Genomic DNA, 22,092 nt, shown 5'->3' with positions numbered 1-22,092 from the left:
TGACCCGGGCCAAAGGCAGAGGCTTAACCCACTGAGCCACCCAGGCACCCCTCCAGGTATTTCTTAAGCACCCACTCTGTGCCAGGCATTGTACTGCAATCACTACACAAACAATGGTAAGACAGACAGACAAACATGATCCCCTACCCTTGTAGAGCTATCATTCTTGCAGACTAAACCACAAGTCAAAATAAACAAAGTAATTGCCAGAGCAGAGAGGGGAAAGTCTCATTTTCCTAAGGTGGTTCAGAAAAGACTCTTTCAGGAGGAGAGTCTTAATACTACATACCTTCAGGAGAATGGAAACTATAAAGAAACTTTCAACTTCGGTACACCCACAGGAAGGGAGACTGCACATTTTCATGTAGAAATAAAACATGTTAGAGCATGGGGATCACACTTAATTGTAATCAACTTGTTTCTGAATTTCTCTGAGTAGGCAGAAAATATAACAGAAATGGTTAAGGAAATTATATGGTTTAGCAATCTTGGTTGCCCGAAGTGTACACTATAAATGGCTAAAAGGGACAAAGTTTTGTTATTAGTTGGTTAAAAAAACTGGAAAATTCCCTTTACCTTTCTGGACCTCAAATCCTTCTAAAAATAATAAAGACAATAAAAATATCTACCACATCAAGTCCTGAAGTTCTCATTATAAATGTAACCATGGCATACCAGTAAAAATGTCTAATAAACTTTTAAAACATTTTTGAGGTATCTAGTCTAGTGATATTAGCTTAATTAAAAAGTATTAAAGAAAAAGTTTTAGTTTATCGTTATATATGGTTCAATAAAAATGGAAATGTGACTTATGCACTAATTGGATACCAATGCAATCTTACGCTCTCTCCCTATAAAGAGAAAGCAGAAGGAAGGAAATGTGTTGGTACACATTTCTTGGCCACCAAAGCTTTTCTTCAAGAATATATTTTATAGAGCTTTGGATTTAAGCAAAATCAAGAAATACATGTAGGAAAATTTGTTGTGATTGTCAACAGAACATGTGGTTTCAGTGTTACTAATATAATTTATAATCATTTTTACTAGAAAACAATAAAACAGAGAGCAAACACATCTCCCAGATCAGTTCCTGGGTGTTTGTTGGTCACTGTCAGCCTCTGCTTGACGAATTTTCTGGTTTGCCTTTCTTTTGTTATGGTCATATGTCACTGGTCAAAAGGTTAGCCTCTAGCACAAGGTTTAATCAAGATTTAGTAATTAGGTTTTTCTTTCCTGTGATAAGGAATATTTTTAATGTAATTACATAATGAGAACAGGCAAAATGCTGCTGATCCTAATTGGTAAATACCCAGGAGTATGCAAAAGCAGTGCAGACCATATGCCCTGAATTTGGAATGACGACCAATTTCAGGCCTGCAGTACAACCAAATCAATTCAGAACATTCCAGGTTCTTACTTAAAGGACCCTCATCTCCACTGTCAGACATACCCCATTTTTTCAGCTTCGCGAGCCAATGCTAAGACAACGATTCAAATGCTTTGAGGACCGGTTTTGAAAGCCAATGAATTATTAAATGTCTGCTAGCATTGATTGATATAATTTGCCATGTTCTCTGTGTGTGTGTGTGTGTGTGTGTGTGTGTGTGTGTGTTTTAAGGGAGTGAGTCACTATCGAGTTGAGTAAATAAGCTCCAAATGTATAAGACTGGGTTCAGTAATGAAAATGTTAACAAAAGCACAACAAAAACAAAGCAGATCTTGGAAACAGGGCTGCATTCCAATCCTAGGTCTAAACTCCCAAAGTCATCAGCAAGTAACTCAAACTAGCTCTATTATTTGTAAAATAGGATTAATGACCCTATCTTCTAGGTTTGTGGGGAGGTCTGCTGAAAGCCTGTGCATCCTACAGTCTGGCATGGGACAAACTACACAGTCAGTATCAGCACCCCCCCCCCCAGGTTGGCCTCCACACCCTGCCCTGGCTTCTGAGTCCTGCACTGGTCAATTCCTTGTGCCTCAGCAAGGACTCGGGGCCAAAGAGTCATCGCAGGAAGGCAATGGATTAGTGCCTTTGGTTCTCTGGAGGTCGAAATTTTAAATCAAGAAGGTAAAGAAAGGCCATGCCTTTACAACTGCGGCAAAGTAGAGCATTGAAGACTCAATGAGCCAAATACTAACAGCACATTTTACGCCTGATTTACTGAGGTAATTGCTCACATCTACCCTGACTTTGGGCAGTGACTCCTAACTTTACCTCTAACTTCTAAGAACCACATGCTTCAGTTTGTCCAGGAGATATAAGTCCCAGGTATAGGGGATGTCAAAAATCAGCACCGAGGTTGAGTGAAAGTTCTCCATGGAAATCATATTTCTATTCATAAATGTCCACCACCAGAATTTTCTATAGTTTTATGCACATGAAGTTTCTGGGTTCAAAACATGAGACTACTAACCATCTGTGGGGAAGTAAATTGATACCAACATCAAAATGTAAATACATAAAGTAATGGGATTTTATAAGGTCTGCTTTTTACATTTTCTTTTCCATATTCCATAAAAGAAAAAGTATAGGATAAGCAAAATGGTTGTCTAAATCTAACTGCAGACCTAGTTTTAGCTCTTTCAACTGCATTAATCCTTCAAGATCCTCTCTCATAGTTTATAATATCATTTAAGTTTTACTCCTTTCCATATGTTCCTAGCAGGAAACCTGCCTAAAAACAGAAATTCAGAGAGACATGTGATATTCAATAATGTAACACATTTTCAAAGGGAACAAAAGGAACACTCTAATGAAAATACTTACTGGATTTGTTCTTAACTCAGATAGTATTCAAGTATCATTCCTTTGGTAACTCTCAGTTTTACTTACAAGGGTTTATTTTTCCCGAGATTTTTTTTTGAATGCTCTTATAATAAGATGTTTTGATAACAAAGGTTACCATTTTAAGTCCTGTTTCAAATCTTCTCTAACAGAAATGTATAGCTGAAGCTACTCATCAAATGAGACTTTCCCGTACCATTTTCTGAAAATGTAGGCATTATTGGATATAATAGTACAATTGTTTGGGTTACAGTGCATCACATTAGATTAGATGAGACACTGATGAAGTTACCAGAAGTTTACGATGTGTCATATCACTTAAAAGATTAAAGCCAACATAGTAGACTGAATCCATCAAGTGATTATTAAGCATTTTTTGACAGTTTGCATTTTAATCCTGGGACTGTAAGTTGTGGTTCGTCTGAAAGTTCCAGACAGTAATTTCTCTAAAAGTGTAACTGCTGGAGACTTCTTTACAGCATAGGTGGGTAAGTGAGAGATCCATTATAGGTGGGACGAAACTCTGGATTATATAATGAGATGGAATGAGATGGGAAGGATTTAAAACAGCTTTAGAAATAATGCAACAATAAAAGAAAATGTACATTTATTGAAAACTCTCTTCATGAGATTGAAAATCTTTTCTTCCTGTTTTTCAAATTTAAAAATCTTTAGGACTCAAGTTATTTCATCTCATGCAATAATATTCTTGAAGTTTTGTCAATAAAATGGATTTTCTTACATTAGAGGAACATCTGACTACAACCAGGAGAAGGATGGCAAACACATGGCTGGAACGGGGCCTCATGTCCCTCCTTGACAAACTGTAGGCATTCATGTTCATCGCACCTTTCCCTCATGGGATGAATACTTTTATGCGTCTAAGCTAGGATACCCAGGTGTTTGGTCAAACAACAGTCTACCTGTTGCTGTGAAGATGGTCGTTAGGTGTGATTAACATTTACAATCAACAGACTTTGAGTGAAGCAGGTTAGCCTGCACAAGTCGGGTGGGCCATCCAATGAGTTGAAGACCATAAGAGCAAAGACTGAGGTTTCTGGAAGAAGCAATTCCACCCCAAGACTGTGACATCAACTCTTACCTGAATTTCCAACCTGCTGGCCTGCCCTGCAGCGTCCTCACTTAGCCAGCCCCCACAATCACAGTAGTTAATTCCTTAAAATGAATTCCTATATATGTTATATACAACATCTTATTGGCTCTGGAGACCTCTAATATACCCAGTGTGTCCAGGCATGGTCTTAACTCAACACTTAGTCCTGGTAGCCACTGCCAGTCAGTTAGAGAGGACACACCTAATTAAATCTGTCTGCCATTTCTATATTAAGAGATCTTCTATTTAAGAAAATAGTGTAAGGAATACTTATCTAAAAGTAAAAATTCCTTTGTAATGTGTTTAATCACCCTTGTCTTTTTGGTATACTTTGTTATTTAATCAGCTTGCTTAAAGCAAAACATATCCCACAGCTTTTTACTATTTGTTTTGTAGAAATGTTTCTCACAGCCTAGCGGTAATCACAAAAAGCACAAAGGTGTGTTAAAAATCAAAGCTTGTATTATAAAACAAACTGAGCTTTTCCAAACTTCACGTAAGTTAAACCTATCGTGTAACATGTGCATTTCTAATATAGCATAAAGCCGTCCCAGGACGCATGTCACCTAAACGGGTCTTTACATGGAACCAGGTACGTCTCGGATGAGACTGAGAAAGCCCGTCGGCATCTCAGAGTCCATTTCTTCTTCAGAAAATGAAGTGACAGGTTAGACAGCTTTACCATCACCGCCTACTTTGGAAGCTAGCAGACAGTCACCATGAACTGAAGACCATTGCAGTTCAGAGATTTGCCTTTTAAGGTCACTTGAAAACTTCTCTAGTAGGTGATCCTATACTATCTGTTATTATCTACATCATTTAGCATTACAAGAACCTCAGTGTTCTAGTCCATACCAACACTGATAGTGATGTTTTACTGAAGTCACTAAATAATAAAGAAATGAGTTTGTGAGGTTTGTATTACCTAATGTCACCACTTTATGAGTGACTTCTGCAAAGCATTTCATAATTTAACTTTAAATGCTTGAAATTAAGTAGTACATTAAATATTTTTGGCACAGCATAATAGAACAGACATCCATGATACCTGTCATCCAAGTTTATCAATGCATTTTGTAATGTTTTCCCAGGACTTTAGAAATAAAACATTATACATAAGGCCAGACTTCCACCTGTCAAATCTCCAATGCCAGCTTCTCCAAGTCCCTGCACCCTTTAAATGTTGGGGATTCCCAGATGTGGTCTCAAGATGACTTTTCTCTTCCTCTAATCTTTCTCCCTAAATAATTGTAAGTATTTCCTCAGGCTTAAAGGCATAGCTAAAATGAAGACACACACATTGTCAAAAGACCTTCACCACGGAGCTTTCCCCCCCCACCACCAAAGGGATCAACCAGCCTCTCCAGCCAGGCTCCTCCTCTGAGCCCCAGATTCACTATATGCAACTACTTAACACCACCACAGCTACCCTCCCCTCCAACCCGCATGTCTCCCACATCTCAGTAAACACCACCAGCAATGTGGTGGCTTAAGTCAGATATTTAAATCATTCTTGATTTCTCTTTTCTTTTACTCCCTGTATCTAAATATCACCTTATACCATTCTTTCACCTCAAAGACACAATTCGTTTTGCACACCGTTCTCCATTTCCTGTTATCACTCCACTCCCCCATGCCAATAAGTCTAACCAGGACAGGTGCAACTACTCCCAAAGTGGTTTCCGTTGTCGTCCTTGCTCCCCTGCCCCCAAATCCATTCTCTACATTGTGTGAATTTAATATGGAAGTTGGACAACATGACTGCATTGATTAATCATGAAAAGGCTTCACATTACACACAGAACAAAGTGCACATTCCTAATCCTGGCTGACAAGTCCAGCATTATCTGGTCCCTCAATCTGATGCTATCACTTCAATCACATCTCATGCCATTTACCCTCTGCTTATTATCTAGTGCGCACTTCCCCCACCCCACTCCCAGTTCTTCAAATAAACCCTTCCCCACCACAAAGCTTTATCTCATGCTGTTCCACTACCTGTAATCCCCCACCCCCAAGCCCACCTGCATCTACCTGATTCCTCTACCGTCATCTAGTCAGAGAATCAATAGTTCCCTGACCGCTCACCCTAAACAGACATTTTCTACCTGAGATGCTTTAAAAACAAAACAAAACAACAACCACAACAACACCTTCCTTCTTTGATGTTACAATTCACAAATATTTGTTCATTTATCTATTTTTAGTTTCTTACCTTCACTGGATTGTGATGAGTTCAAGTCTACCATATTATGTTTTAGATCTCAGCCAAATCCCAATTCCTGAAACATAGCAAGCATTGAAAAACGTGTTTTATGAAATAAAATATTCCATTCATCTGGTAGAAAAACAAAAAACAAAAAAACAAAAACAATTAGCTGAAAATTCTTATCCTATTCCCCATGTCACTAGACGTGGGACCCAATCCCAAGACCCCAGGATCATGACCTGAGCCGAAGGCAGATACTTAACCAACTGAGCCACCCAAGTACCCTGTTTTAGTTTTAAATAGGGGTTTAGCTAACTAGCTAGACAATAGATAGGCAAATGCATATATTTATTCCAAAGTATATAAATAATAAACTTAATTTACATTTATATTACATTTATACACATATGTATACATTATGCCACAACAAAATAGAAAAATACTTTTCTTAAAATCGCAATAATGCAGAGTACACTGAATCATGAGGAAATATTAGGATATGGTGTCCAATTAAAAAGTATAATGCACAATGGTAGTTTCAATACAATTACAGGTATATAAGATGTATACACACATGTAAATAAAGTCACTGGTAAAAATAAAAATAGTTGCATTAGGGTTTATTATATTATACTTATTATATCTTCAAAATTTTATTCATGTTTTATATCTTTTGCATGTAAGTAAAAGAAGAATGAACTGCACAATAAACATTGTTCCTAAAACTTTTATAAAGCTGATCTCAAAAGCTAAATTGTATCACGCTACAGGTAATAGATATTTTACTCTTGACTGTCATAATTGCTTTGAGCAGCAGTATATCAGGAGCCATGTTACAAGAGCTGACTCTGGAGCAAAATTGGAGACAGTAAAGCCCATTTTAGGCAAATTAAATAGGCAATATTCCCATAACTTGCTGTTAGGTAGCCATTTGGTCTTTTATCTATTCCCAAAGCCAGTATAGCAAGAGAAACTAAATAAAATATAAGCTTCTAAGCCTGGATCCCATCAGTTAGGAAATGAAAACAATAAATACTTATTTCTTTGATGTAAAATTTATTATTTCCTTGAGTTAGAAGGAAAATAATGGTATTTTCATTTGAAACACATCTAAAAGAACATGGACTTGTTTTATGTTTCATTATTTAAGTCAAATATTCTGTGATGGGAATCATATCACCCAATGGGCCACAAAAATGGTGAAGAGCTAGCCATGCATTCATTAGAAACCACAGCAGACAGTGGATCTTTGTCCTAGGTGCTGCGGGCACTATGACCCAGGGCAAAAGGAACTAACTCCCAGGAAGGCAAGTTTAGTCCTTCCATGAAGAGTCCTTCCAGAGAAGATGACATTTGTACTGGCCTTTGAAAGACTGGCAGGGTCTCACCAAACACAGAAGAGAGTGTAAGAGCAATCAACATTGAAAACAGGACAAATAAGGGCATGTGAAGTAGTTTTTAAAATCTCATCAGGGGTACCTGGGTGCCTCACTTGGGTAAGCCACCAAGACCATGCCTTCAGCTCTGGTCATGATCCCGGGGTCCTGGGATCAAGCCTCACTGTTGGGCTCCCTGCTCAGCAGAGAGCCTGCTTCTCCCTCTACCTCTCACCCCACTCGTGTTCTCTCTCAAAAATATAGACAAAATCTTTTAAAAATAAGCTCACCATCATCCCTGACCTCCCTGACTGGAGGAAGAGGCAAAAATGAAAGAACTAGTATTTCCTTTTATATACAGGGCTGACTTGTTCTTTAATGAGCACCCAGTAGTTCATTTTTTCAGTTGCATACACTTCATAATGGGCAATGAATCAAATTTACTCACATTATTGTAAAAATCATATTTTTACTCAAAAATTTCAGGCCAAAAATATTGGTGGAAGAGATCATAATACAGTTTTGCTGAGAGAAAATCTTTATTATATAATGAAATTTTAAATATATATGCTAAGTTCATAGCCGTTCCTATTCTACCTGCAGACTGGCAGAAAATGATTTTGGGATTTATTTTTTAAAAATCTGAATTCAGCAGTATAATTTTCATATGGGTAACTGACTTGTTTTCCTTTTTAAGTATCCATGTCATCATTATATGAGACAATAAATGTTAGTTAACAATAAAAGTAATATTGTTAGTTAACAATATAATAATAATTTTTTTTTTTTTTTTTTTTTTTTTAGAGAGAGAGGGTGATGAGAAAGAGATCACAAGTAGGCAGAGAGGCAGGCAGACAGAGAGAAGCAGGCTCCCCGCTGAGCAGAGAGCCCTATGTGGGGCTCAATCCCAGCACCCTGGGATCATGACCTGAGCCAAAGGCAGAGGCTTAACCCACTGAGCCACCCAGGTGCCCCAATAAGTAATATAAGTAATTTTAATAGAGAATAGCATCTGCTACCAAGTAGTTAGAGCCACTGTAACAAATCTCCCATATCTAATTATACATACAGGTCTTTTGTTATGTAAGCCCCTGATTATCTAATATGGAAGGATCATTAGAAACTAATGACCTTTTACTTTGATGTCTGTAAATGGACAAAATGAAAGACACATACTAACCTCACAGCTATTAACAAATTCACAGAACACTTCAGATACACGTATGTGATCAGAAATGTTTCTATTTTGGGAAAATTATATAAGAATTTCCACTGCCACATAATTACCTCTTTTTCATTGTGTCTACTGCACATAGACTATTTAACATCAGGCATTCCACTGAGTGATCAGGCCAAGGTGTGCCAGGGTGAATACCACCACCCACTACGTTCCCAGTCAGTGTTCCATGCTTCAGGTCCACAGAAAACTCCCGATCTCATGTGTGTTTCATTTTAAGTTCTGCCTCCTTGAATTCTATTTCCTCTCTATCGGCTTTCACCAGGTCAAAGGGATCTCCAGCAACTATAAAGGGCAAACGTCCAGTCACGTACCGGAAATCTGCCCAATGAGTGTCTACACAACCCTCACTTTAAAGCTAACATGTGCAATTAGTATACTACCAACTCGACATCATGATTCTAATGATCAAGGTCATTCCATGATTTTTTTAAAAGATTTTATTTATGGGGGTGCCTGGGTGGCTCAGTGGGTTAGAGCCTCTGCCTTTGGCTCGGGTCGTGGTCCCAGGGTCCTGGGATCGGGCCCCGCATTGGGCTCTCTGCTTGGCAGGGAGCCTGCTTCCTCCTCTCTCTCTCTCTCTGCCTGCCTCTCTGCCTGCTTGTGATCTCTGTCTGTCAAATAAATAAATAAATAATCTTTTTTTAAAAAACGATTTTATTTATTTATTTATTTATTTGACAGGGGGAGAAAGAGAGAGAGCGTGCGCACAAGCAGGGAGAGAAGCAGGCAGAGGAAGAAACAGGCTCCCTGCTGAGCAGAGGCCCTGATGCGGGACTCAGTCCCAGGACCCCAGGATCAGCACCTAAACCAAAGGTGGACACTTAACACCTGAGCCACCCAGGTGCCCCCCAATCCATGATTTCTTAAAGATACTAACTGTGATGACTTCAGCTAAAATCACACTTTTTTGTTCCATATCTAGGAATATCCACAGGAGTAATCTCCATGAGGTGAGCAATCTCTGAACATTAATTTCTAAACAGAATCCAGGCTAATGAGCCTCTAATTCACCTCCTGACACACTCTATCCTCTCCTCACTATAGATCATCTCAACATAATCATGTGCCTCTAGAACATCCAGATACTCAACCTGCAAGACTCTCATGCCAGCCAGGGAAACCCTACACAGACCTGTAGTGTGAGCATAACCTCAAGAAGCAATTCCACTCTTCCCTGTATAGCCCTCATACGTAATCCTCTCCTCTTCTCATTCCTTAAAAACTGATAGTGTTTGGTGGCCAGAAAGACTAAATATTGGAAGGGAATACTGCTTTGCGTAAAACTTGTGCCCTGGGAAAGAGAAGCATCAGTTACTAATTACCAGATAAAGAAATTACCAGGATTCAATTTTCGAAAGACCTACCCAATTATCCACACTCTTTGCTGCCTCATTACAAACACATGTATGTTGAACAATTAGAATTTTATCTAAGAACTTACTTTTAAAAATTACAATACACTAAAGACCTTCTTGATTAGACATCCAGATTATTATTTTCAGAAACACTTAGAAATGTGGTTTTTACTTCCCTAAAAGCAAATAATACATGAAATTTCACTGTGGTGCCCTTCGATTTATATACTACTTCTTTGTTTTGGTGTTATGTTAAATGTTTATATGTCAAATCTCAGCCAAAGACGTATGTGACTAAATTACTCACTCTATAGCATTTTTCCCATATAAAATGTGAAGAAACGGCCTCCTGGAAGTTATTAAAGATACACTTCTAAGTACATGTTTTTGATATAGATGTTCTCTAAAACAGTTCAGTGTAAAAAATATTGGACTCATTTGGCCTGTTAAAATAAATTGTGTGCAAAACATGAGGATTTTTTAAAATCCATATTCCATTGTTGTTATCTCTTAATGTTTTTCAGTTTTCTAACATTATTTGTTCAAGAAATATTTTGAGTCCTTATTACATCCAGGGCATTGTACAAGCACAGGAGACATTAAGGGGAGTGAAAAAAGAGTCCCTGTGGTGGGGTCAGCCTGCCATGGCAGTGATTTCAGAGATATTTAGGCAACGTATCACCAGGACTTGATGACTGTCTGGACGGAAGTGGAGAAAAAGAGAAGCTGAAGAAGACTCCTAGGTTTATAGAGTTGAAAGGAAGGCCTCTGGTCATGCCATTCTCAAAGCCAGGAAGACAAAAGAAGGAACGAGTCCAGGGGAGAAGGACCAAGATATAGAGTTGAGTGTGATGTGCTTGCAAGATATCCAGATGCCCCACATGTAACAGGCAACTGAGATCAGGACGGTTATCAGGCTAGAGAGATAATTTAGGAGACAATGGAGACTGCACAGGATGTGTGGGTAGAATGAAAAGAGGGAGTAGGACCAAACCCTGTGAAATACTAACTTTTAAGGGAAAGATAGAGGTAGGAGACTGAAAAGGAAGCTGAGAAGCAGTGGCCAGAAAGAGAGTGTAAGAAAAAAATTCCAGCAGCATATGGTGTCAGAGACTCCATGGGAACAATGCATTCTGACAAAGAACTAAAAGCTAAAAAGTCCAGGGCTGAGAAGCATCTCTTGGATTGAACACTGGGAAAATCAGGCGGACTTTCAAGAAGGGATCAGCCTCAGGGGTTAGGGAAGTGAAGGGGAAGTAAGGGAGATAGCAATTGCCAGCACTTCTTTCAACATGGAGAGAAAGAGAGGGCAGAGAATAATGGGGAATCTGGAGTTTTAGTTTTAAAACCCTAGAGAAAGGATTTTAGTTTTGAAAGAAAGGTGAGACTTAAAACCATTTAGATGTTCTTGGAAAGGAACCTGTAGAAAAGAAAAACAGAGATAAAAGCATGAAAGAGACAGTATTACTGACCTCACATAAAAAAGAACTACTTCCAGCAATAACATGGATAAGACCTAGTTATAAATAAAAAAAAAAAGTTTTGCTGAATCTATATTACTGTCTCTCTGTGGAACACTTCCCTAGTCCAATATTTACTAATATTCTTAAGCACTGCCTCCTTCCACAAAAGACCTGGGGTAACTAATCACAACAATAACAAAACTGAAACTATATTACAAAGTTGCAAACTAGATGTGGGGATTTTGGCTAAGAGGAATAGGGATTAAAAAAAATAATAATAAGCCACGTATAAGACATACATACAAAGCCCTGTACAGTTGCTAGAAACGTGGCCAAATTTTACCCTGAGCTTACTAGTGACCAAAGCAAAGAGAGAAACAGGCTATATTACATGGTCAGGGTCTATACAATAAGAGACAAACCAGTGGCTCAGAAGAGACAGAGCTGCTTCTCCTTAAATCAAGACCAGAGAAGAACTTGTCTCATTGTTCTCTCAAGACAACACAGTGAAAAAACAAATGCCTTCCTTACAACATGTCAACAACTGATAAAGCAGCAAATTTCAAACACCTGTTTCTTAAAATGCACTCCAATATATCCTTTAAAAAAAATGATACCAGATGGCAATTAACTTGGGTTCCAAGAATGCAGAACACTAACATCTGGTTTGATAGATGGCCTAATTTTAGAATCTCTTATAGGAATGGAAAAATTGCTTGCCCTGCAAGTATTCATTCATAAATGTTATTAAATAGCATTTCTCTCAACTAGCATTATAATGAGGTTTATGCAGCAGAAACTTTAAGGTTCTAGTTAATGGCAAGAACCTGAAGCGTAACCACAGATGCAAGCAGTCCATCAGTCACGGAGCACGAATGTAGCACAAAATGCCCCCATCTGCTGGGCGTACGTGGCGATAAGGTAACCAAGCCACCAGACATCCTGGGTTGCCTGAGACAGTCCCAGTTTATGCCTCTTATTATGGAGTAATTATTGATAGTGCCCCCTACCACTGTCAAATGTATTCCTATTATGTTGGTTGTCACTCTTAACAATGTCTGTATCAGGGAAGTTATCAGTAATAGGCCCTTGGCCAATAGCCTGGAATCCAAAAGCCAGACTTCTAGTGCTTGGCAAGTGGGCATATAGTGACATAAGGTCCATTAGATTTAGTCAAGACAACAGCCTGAACAAAACATAGGAGAAGTAGATTTTTGAAGCAAGTATTCCAAACAGGGGAAGAAGAAGAAACAGATATTCAGGGTGAGGAGAGCCTCAAGGATTCAAGAAAGCTACAAGCTAGCCCCAGAAGGTCCATCTAGAGAGTCTCGGAAACATCCCCCAAAGAGACTCAAGCCTGAGGCAGCAGCAGTGATCAAGAAATATCAAGGGGCTGAGAGCCAGCCACCCATGGACACATTTTTTTTTTTTTTTAAGATTTTATTTATTTATTTGACAGGGAGAGAGATCACAAGGAGGCAGAGAGCCCAATTCCGGGCTCGATCCCAGGACCCTGGGACCATGACCTGAGCTGAAGGCAGAGGCTTAACCCACTGAGCCAGAGGCACCCCACAGACACAATCTTATACTAGTATCTGAGTAAGGACAATAAGTATATATAAATCCAGAACCTTAAAAATGTTTATATCATTTGACTTAATGTCTTGCCTGAAGGATTAATCTAGGAAAATAACCTGTTGTAGTGTCAAAAATTATGTATAGAGATTTTCAAATTACTTACAGTAACAAAAATGTGAGCTAATTAATTCCCCAGCTACAGGAATTCAGCTTAATTATGATACATCCAAATGGTTAACACTGGGGAAGGTAAAAATCATATTCTTAATATTTAATGGAAAATGTTAGAATGTAATACACAAAGTTTTATGTATCTTTTGATTTAAATTTTTACCCATAAATTTATATCCATAAATATTTTAAAAATAAAAACAGTGATTACCTATGGCTTGTAAAGTTGTGAGTCTTATTTTTTCTTCATACTTATGCTCTTCACATTTTCTAAATTTTAGATAAGCATGTCTTGCTTTTATAAACAGAAATGTAGCATTGCTATGGTTATTAAGGTCAGATAACTTGTCTTTCAAAGCATTTTCCTACAGTTTACCAGACACTGATACTACTTAGGATGCTGTACATCTCACCACTGAAAAGGCTAATTTTCCTGGTGCAAGATTTGGCATAAACAGAGTTTAATACCCTCACTCAGCTTGTTCTGATATTTACTAGCTATTCAGTGAGGTTTTCTTAACACTATACACATTAGGGCATCTTTAGGGCCAGATTAGCAAGTCAGCAAATTTCTCTGGTAATTTAGCATCTGCCAACAAAGGCCTAAGGTTGCGGTTTCCCTCGAACACTTATATAACGATAATTTGGATTTATGGAAGGAGATGGTTTACATTATTACCCGACGGAGGACTGGTTCCGAACTCAGGTTCAGCTGCTTGCTTCTCGAAAGCCAACACTCCAGAGACGAGCGTTGGTGGCAAAAGAAAGGTTGCTTTATTTAGGGAGCCAGCAACCTGGGAAGATGGCAGATTCACATCTCAAAGACCATTTTTGGAGTCCCGGTGGAGCAGGAGGTGTTTAAAGGGGAAGGCATAGGAAATTGTGAGGGGCAATGTGCGGGAGAAGCTTGCTCTGCAGTCACTCATTTGCCTTGCAAGGCTTCCAGATTCCTCTGCTCTGCCAGTAATCAAGACTCCCAGGTGTCTCTTATCGAGGATACCAGGGTCAGAAGAGGCTGTTTTTGAATGCAGTCAGGCCTTATCTTCCAAAAAGTCTAGACCTTTGCTCCTTAAGGCTAGTGGTCTGCAGGGTCTCAAGGGAAGTAGGATAGCTCTGCTACAAACCATGGGGGTTAGGTCAGCAAGCAGGGCGTGATAAGCCTGAAGTGAGTTAACCCTGAAGACCAGCTGGAGGACTGCTTTTTTTTTTTTTAAGATTTCATTTATTTATTCGACAGAGATCACAAGTAGGCAGAGAGGCAGGCAGAGAGAGAGAGGGAAGCAGGCTCCCCGCTGAGCAGAGAGCCCAATGCGGGGCTCAATCCCAGGACACTAAGATCACGACCCAAGCCGAAGGCAGAGGCTTTAACCCACTGAGCCACCCAGGCGCCCCTGGAGGACTGCTTTAACAAAACATTCTACTACCTACACACTATTAACTGAAACGCTTGCCTTTTTGGAGTATGATGACTGGTAATCACAATAAGACGTTTAAGCTATTGACAACAACAAAAGTTAAACAATGCCTGATATAATTTATGTCAGATATCATATTGACACTTTGATTTTATATATATATATATATATATATATATATATATATATATATATTTCACTCAGTAGATGAATGTTAAGATTCACTCCAGTCCTGAGATTCCATGATTACAACTTTGACATATGACAAATCTTTCATCCAACATTCAGAACAACTGAAACAGAGATGTTTTTTGTACAAATCTATTTTTAATTGAACATACATGTGAGCAAACATGCAGAAATAACAGTAATTTACAGAATATTAGAAGAGTTTGTTTTTAAAAAGTTCAGATCCCTCAGACAGATCAATTCATTGTCAAATTATTCCTCCAATGTAGCTTGAAGTGTCTGTCAGTGAGGCCTTGCCCATACATTTTTTTAAAAAGATTGATTCATTTATTTGAGAGAGAGAGCATAAGCAGGAAGGGCAGTGGGGGAGGACGAGAGGATTTAAGCAGACTCCCCACTGGGCATGGAGCCCGATGTGGGGCTCAATCCCATGACCCTGAGACAACAACCTGAGCCAAAATCAAGAGTCAGATGTTTACCCAAATGAGCCACCCAACCACCCCTTGACCATACACGTTTTAAACAAGTCTAAAACTTAGCTTAATTTGGTTCTGGGGAACTTCAGAATGTATGTTTTTGTGAAATACTAAATTATCTTCATTGTTTCAGCCAGGTTCAATTAGACGTGTAGTCATTTGAAGCTGAAATTACCCTAGCTGGGAGGATAGACATATTTAGCAAAGCCAGTATGTGGGGGGGGGGGGGGGATTGTGTTCGAGAACATATTTATTTATAGTTTACTGCCAACTCACACCTAAATATGCTTTAGCTTATGAAACTGCAATGGGAAAAAAATCATGTTTAATTACATTTTAACTAATCATTCTCGTGCCATGAAATCCATGAAACTGGCATTAAACCAAAGTGATTTGATGTAAGTCCAGAAACAGCAAGAGCATTTGATAAAATTGTCTGAATTACAGAACCAGTGCTTAATTCAGTGGCCCAGCACTTAGCCTGTTTAACTATGTTTCTTCTGCATTAATGTGGAAATTAAAACAAATGGCAGTTACGTTGTTCCTATTCTATCCTAAGAACACTCTGACAAGCATCTGAATAAAAAGTTAAAAGCTTAATGAATCATTTTTGCATTTTATCCACAAAATGTCAAAACTCGAAAATACTGAAAGCATCAAAATATTTATCAAACACCAAATGATGCTTTATTTCTTTAGTATTCATCTCAATGCTTTGGTGTCACCATCAACTGGACTACTGCCTACTGAATATCTTACCTGGCAGTAAACTATGAGTATAAAATATTAGTATGTGTTCCACTGTCAATTTCTGTAACTCATTCAGAGTCATAAAGAGTTAAATGTTCATATCACTTTAACCAATCAGTTTCACAGTATTCCCAGGTCGATGTCTAACAACCAAAAATTAGATTTGTCCACTTATTTACAAATATGACCTCAGCATGTTATATGCATAATGATTATAATAAAAACATTAGGTCCCAGGAATATGACACCTAAATTTGAAGGACTCAAAATAAGGAAATAATGAGTCACACAAGGCAATGATCACTTGATCATATACTATCTTTGTCTGGGTTCAGTTAGCGAAACAGAGCAATTACACGTTTTAAAAATAAAATGGTATTAATGATACAGGAATTAGGTTTGGGGAAGTGGGAAGAACTAAGCAGCAAACACCAGAAAAAGCAACAGCTAGAACATTGGAGAAGTCATTACTCATGACTTTGGCCCATAGCCCTGGAGAAGGAGGCCAAGTCAGAGTTACTGAAAAGGTCCAGAAGCCACCACACCTGGCTGCTGTGACTGTGGAGAAGGGGATCATGGAGACATCTGTCTGACAGTCACAGCTATGAAGTGAGACACCTGGAGAGGTCCACAGGGCTTCCACAACTGTCAACATCTGTCAACATTCTCCTACCACATCCTCCCAAGAATGGTGGCTTCTGCTCTCCTTCCAACTTCCAAATCTCCCAGCAGTTCTTCTCATTGGCAAGCTTTTATGCTGAACCATACAAGGAAGTGAATTCTTAGAAATATGGTTACCGGCCTTAGAAGAGCTGGTGTTTAGGTCAACTTAACATGCTGACCTCCACAAAAGATGAAAAACAAAGCCCTATATTATTTTATGTGTCTCTGGATGATAGTTACTTCTGGGCTAACAATTCATGCTCTGCCTTTGACATATGTAGTTTAACACTGAGATATGGGATTAGTCATTGCTAATATACCTTAGATTATATGAGAATTGAGCAGAGGAAAAAACTGGTTAATAAAAACAAATATATTCATATCAAAACAAGGAAAAACTACATTATGATTTCTGTGACCCTTGTTTGTGAAACCACTCACAAGGCTGTAGTTGGTATTTATAACACCCTTCTTCCATTACTATTTAAATTCTCTTGAACCTTATCAAATACTTAAATTTGTCTTGGTTCTTTGTCTGATGAACCCACATCTTTATTCCTCAAGGGTTTGTCTCTTTACAAGTTATACCTATATTATTTTGCTACAGAACACAGGACAACTGAGTTAACACATTCTGAGAATCTTCCAAGTTGCAATCCTGTTCATCGTTGGTACACTTGTTTCAGACCGAGTCAATTTTCCCTGATAATCAGCTTCAACCTCCTAGCCAAAATGTATCCACTTTTACACGCCGTTTCAGTGGTATGAGGTGCCAAAGTGGCCAGGTGGCAATGTCAACTTCCAGTTCCACGCAACTATTGCTGTGTCTCTGTAAACTAAAATCTCTAAACATATGGAGATTAAAGAACAGGAAAAGTGTCTTGATAGTAGATCAATAATTAAATATTGAGAGCAGTCACTCTTACTTTCACTACATGTTGTTCTTTTTGGTATTAACACATTCACCTTGGCAATGTCTTCACCCCCTGTCGTGAGAGTAAATTTGTAGGGGCAGGCTCCTCATGGCCTAAGGGACCCAGTGCAACACTGATGGTTACAGTCTGGTACCACTGCCACCTATACGCCACAATGACTCCATGTCAAGTCCTGACGAACAAATGTACCTTTTCTATTGACCCTCCTCCTGCTCCACTATCGTTTTTCTTACTTTTAGTCTCAACTGTTACATTGAGAAACTGAGTCAACAGCAGCAAGCAACACAGTATTGATTCTGATCCTCAAATTCCTTAAATCATTCTCATAGAGTCCAGTTTAAAGCAAGGAAAAAAACAAAACACATACTGACTGACTTTAGAGGAAATCTTTCTAAAATAATGGCAGGAATGCATCCCTCTATAATCAGAATTCCGACTTAGTAAATAAGAACCAGTTGAATGAAAATTCATGCAAATGGGTTTCAGGAGACAGCAGTGAATGTGGAGAAAAGGAGACTGTTAATGGTCACGGGATAACTTAGCCTAGAGAAGAAAAAGTTATGAGGTAATAGTAATCTTCCAATATCTTTCTCATTTTCATCCAAAATAACTAACGAGGAAAAATTTAGGTTAGCAGAGGGGGAAAAAATGTCCTTGAGTAAAAAGATCAAAGAAGCTAGACTAGATTATTGAAAGGAAACTTTATGAGACTTGTCTGTGGTTCCTGAAAAGCAGTCCTGTATTAAGAGAGCGATAAAGTAGGCGACCCATAAGGTCCTCATAATTTCTAGCTTTTTGGTTTTGTGTCTCATTTACAGAGAGGAAAAGTGGCCCCAAATGTCTGACAATATGACATAAATGTAGTAAGACAAAGTGACATCATTATGTCCATTCCAGGGGTGGGAGGGAGGTTTGAAGAGGCTGACTCTGGCAAGGGTGTGTTCTACTTTCTCCCACATGGCCTTCTCTTACCCCTCAAGAGCCCCCATGAGATCTGTGTCATTAACTCCATGTTGCAAACATGGCTATTTAAGGTTACAAAGCCAGAAGAGAAAGAAAAGGGCCCACAGAATACTTACTGACCTCTCATGAATAGAAGCTTCCATGAATAAAGTTTGTTGTACACACTCTAATCAGTCTTAAAATAATTTGGCTAATAACACCAGCACAAGCTTAAGTCATAAACAAGGACATTTGTGATTAATAAAAGAAGTATCTCCAAAATCAATTATTTCTGTTAAATTTTCTCAAAAGTTGTCGGTAGAAGAGAGGCATTATGATGTAGAGAAAGAGTTTGTGCCTTGGAGTTCATTAGACCTTTTGAAACCTCTGATGGATAACAAGGTGTATTACTATGGAAAAGTTACTTAATCTCTCTGAGCCACTGTTTCTTCCTCTGTAAAAATGGCAAAAATAACACATCCTGTGTTTTGAGTAGAAATTTCCCAATAAAGTACATCTTTCCTTCCTTTTTCTCCCTCTGCCTTTATTTGTTCATCCTCTACCTAATTTGCCTCCTTTTATTAAGACAAAACGGAAGTCATCTTGCACTAGAGTCAAATTCACCTGACAAATTGCAAGGCAAATGTATATAGAGATTTTTAAAAATCAGCTCCTATGAATGGTGAGGTTATATGTCCAACCAAAGGGTTTTCAACAGGATAATGAGGAATTACCAAATGCTTTGAATTCATCAGGAGAATCTGGGGGCACTAATGGCATCTTACTCTCAGAACAGCACTTTTCGATAGAAATACCATGTGAGCCACATATGTAATTTTGTTTTCCAGCAGCCACATTAGTAAAAGTAAAAAAGACTAGTGAAAATAATTTTATAATATTATTTCAAAATGTAATCAGTATAAAAATATTGAGGGTTTTTTTCTTTTTTTTTTTCATACTAAGCCTCTGAAACTTAGTGTGTATTTTACACTCACAGCACATTTCAATTCTTGCCACATTTCAGGGGCCTTACCAGCTACACATTGCTCATGGCTCCATACTGAACAGCTCAGCACTAGACCTCAGTCTTCAGGGCAGAAGGGAGCTTAGGAAACATAAGCTACTGGAAGGAAGTAAAGTCACTACTCTTAAAGGAGATGACAAGTTGCTAAAGATTTTACTGCAGCGCAGATCTCAGGTCTGCACTGAGTTCCTGGGACAGAAATCACATGCCTTTTGGGCAACCTCTGACCTCCTTGGGAGCTTCTCTGGGACTTGTTAGAGATTTCTGGTTATGGGCCTATGAAACAAACAAAAGAAATATTAGCCTTGGGACCAACAGGATAAACTCGCAAATGCCCAAAGCTCTGTTGGGAACAAAAGGATGTAGGGGAATATCCTCAGAGCTGCAAAAGCATTTTATGGTCCAGCTGTGAGGTCTGATCGCCTTGAGTAGGCTGGGAACACCCGAATCAGTCCTATAACTGGGCTGTGGAAAAAAGGGCATTTGGGGCAATTTATTGGCTTTCATTTGTTTGCAAAAATCAATGGAACCTCATTAAGGAGAGGAAAGGGCTGGTCTTTCCGCTAGTTCGTTTTATCTCTGTTGTTGTTTGAACAGGTGTGAAGGCTGGAATTATCTGGTGTATTTATAGGATCTGGGGACTGGAACAAACCATTAACCATTATAAATTTGGCCATCAAACTTTTTAAACCTAGCCAGTCAACAGAGAGAAGCTTTAATTTGAGGACGGTTTAAAAACACACACTTCACATGTTATTTCTCACCTATGGAAGGTATTAAAATGTGTGACACTTGACATTCACGAAGCTGATGTTCCAAGTTAAGCCCTCGCTGCACCTCCCTTGGACTTCTGGTGTAGGCTCCAACTTGCTGTTTGAACTTCAGCTTGCTTGCCTCCTCCCACTGTTCCCCCACCACTCCTGACTGTCGCCTGTTCTTATCAGCCCTAAAGTGGAGCCCAAATCAGGTCGTATCGAGGACTAATAATTATCTTCAGGGGCTCTTATTCAGCCATATGCACTTTACTCACTTAAAACCTCACAATAACGTTCTTTGATACCCATTTACAGTTGAGGAAACTGAGGTTTAGATACAGCCCAAGATCAAATACTTTGTAAGTGCTAGAACTGGGAGTTGAACGGTGGCAAACTCAGTCTCATTGTATAAACAGGAAGCTACCTCAAAAATACTCAGTAGCTCCCTATCCTCTTATAAATCTAGAGCTGTCATCCAACACCCTGATTTTCACAAATCCATGCTTTTATCTCACACCATTTTCACCACCTGAAATGCCAAGTCTCTGTAATTTAAGCCATTTTCAAGGCCCACAGTGAGCATCTTCATTTCTCCCAGCTGGAACTGATCTTTCTTTTGTCAGGGTCCCCTTTACAGCTTTATTAATGCATTTGAGATACTGCCTTGTCAAACTGGCTATTTGACCTTAGCCAAGGCCATTTTCGTATCTGGTCCTGTTTCTTCCTCTGTGTCCAAAAAAAGATGATAATGATATCTGAGAGCTGTGCCTTCCAAGGTGATTGAAAGATCAAAATGAGGGGTGCCTGGATGGCTCAGTCCTTAAGTATCTGCCTTCGGCTCAGTTCATGGTCTTGGGGTCCTGGGATCGAGTCCCGCATTGGGCTCCCTGCTCGGCGGGAAGCCTGGTTCTCCCTCTCCCACTCCCCCTGCTTGTGTTCCCTCTCTCTCTGTCTCTCTCTCTGTCAAATAAATAAATAAATAAAATCTTAAAAAAAAAAAGATCCAAATGAATAATAAGTACTAAAGGACACAGTACACTATAACTCCATAAATGCAACTCAACTCAACTCAACTCAGTGGGTGTTCCTCTTTGTATTCTCAACCATGCTCAGCACCACGCTTCATACTGCAACAAACCTACTTCTTGGACTGGCACATTTACCCCTAAATTGTAAAAATAAACAAAAAGAACATAAGAAAACATGTCTTAATCATCTTTTAATTTGATAGACTTTGTTTTTATTTGAAAATTATCTAGACATTTCTAGACGAATTTTTCTGGAAAATTCATTTCCCTTGCAAATAGCTTTTTGGCTTTGTATATGTTTCCAGAAAAACAATGTCAATTTTTCAGGTCAGGTGAAACACGAAGAAAATCAATTCATTATTGACCATTCTTTTTTTAATATAAACCTCAGTTCTTGCCATCTGTCCACCTACATCTAAACCCACTGATGCCCAACCAATATCACTGAGTTTTTTATTTTAACTCAAATGCATCTCAACCTGTGACTGCCATGATTTTTTTTTCCTTATGTGCCTACACTGATAGTTATCTCATGCAAGGAATCTGGGCTTTGATTGAGTATGAACCCAATGTGAGAGATTCTCTTCTTCTAACTTTCTCACATAATCAGATTCTGAAGCAAAT

Source organism: Enhydra lutris, unplaced genomic scaffold, assembly GCF_002288905.1.
Source record: "Enhydra lutris kenyoni isolate GAN:26980312 unplaced genomic scaffold, ASM228890v2 scaffoldscaffold56, whole genome shotgun sequence".
In the NCBI taxonomy this organism is placed as follows: Eukaryota; Metazoa; Chordata; class Mammalia; order Carnivora; family Mustelidae; genus Enhydra; species Enhydra lutris.
Note: the sequence above shows the minus strand (reverse complement) of the source record.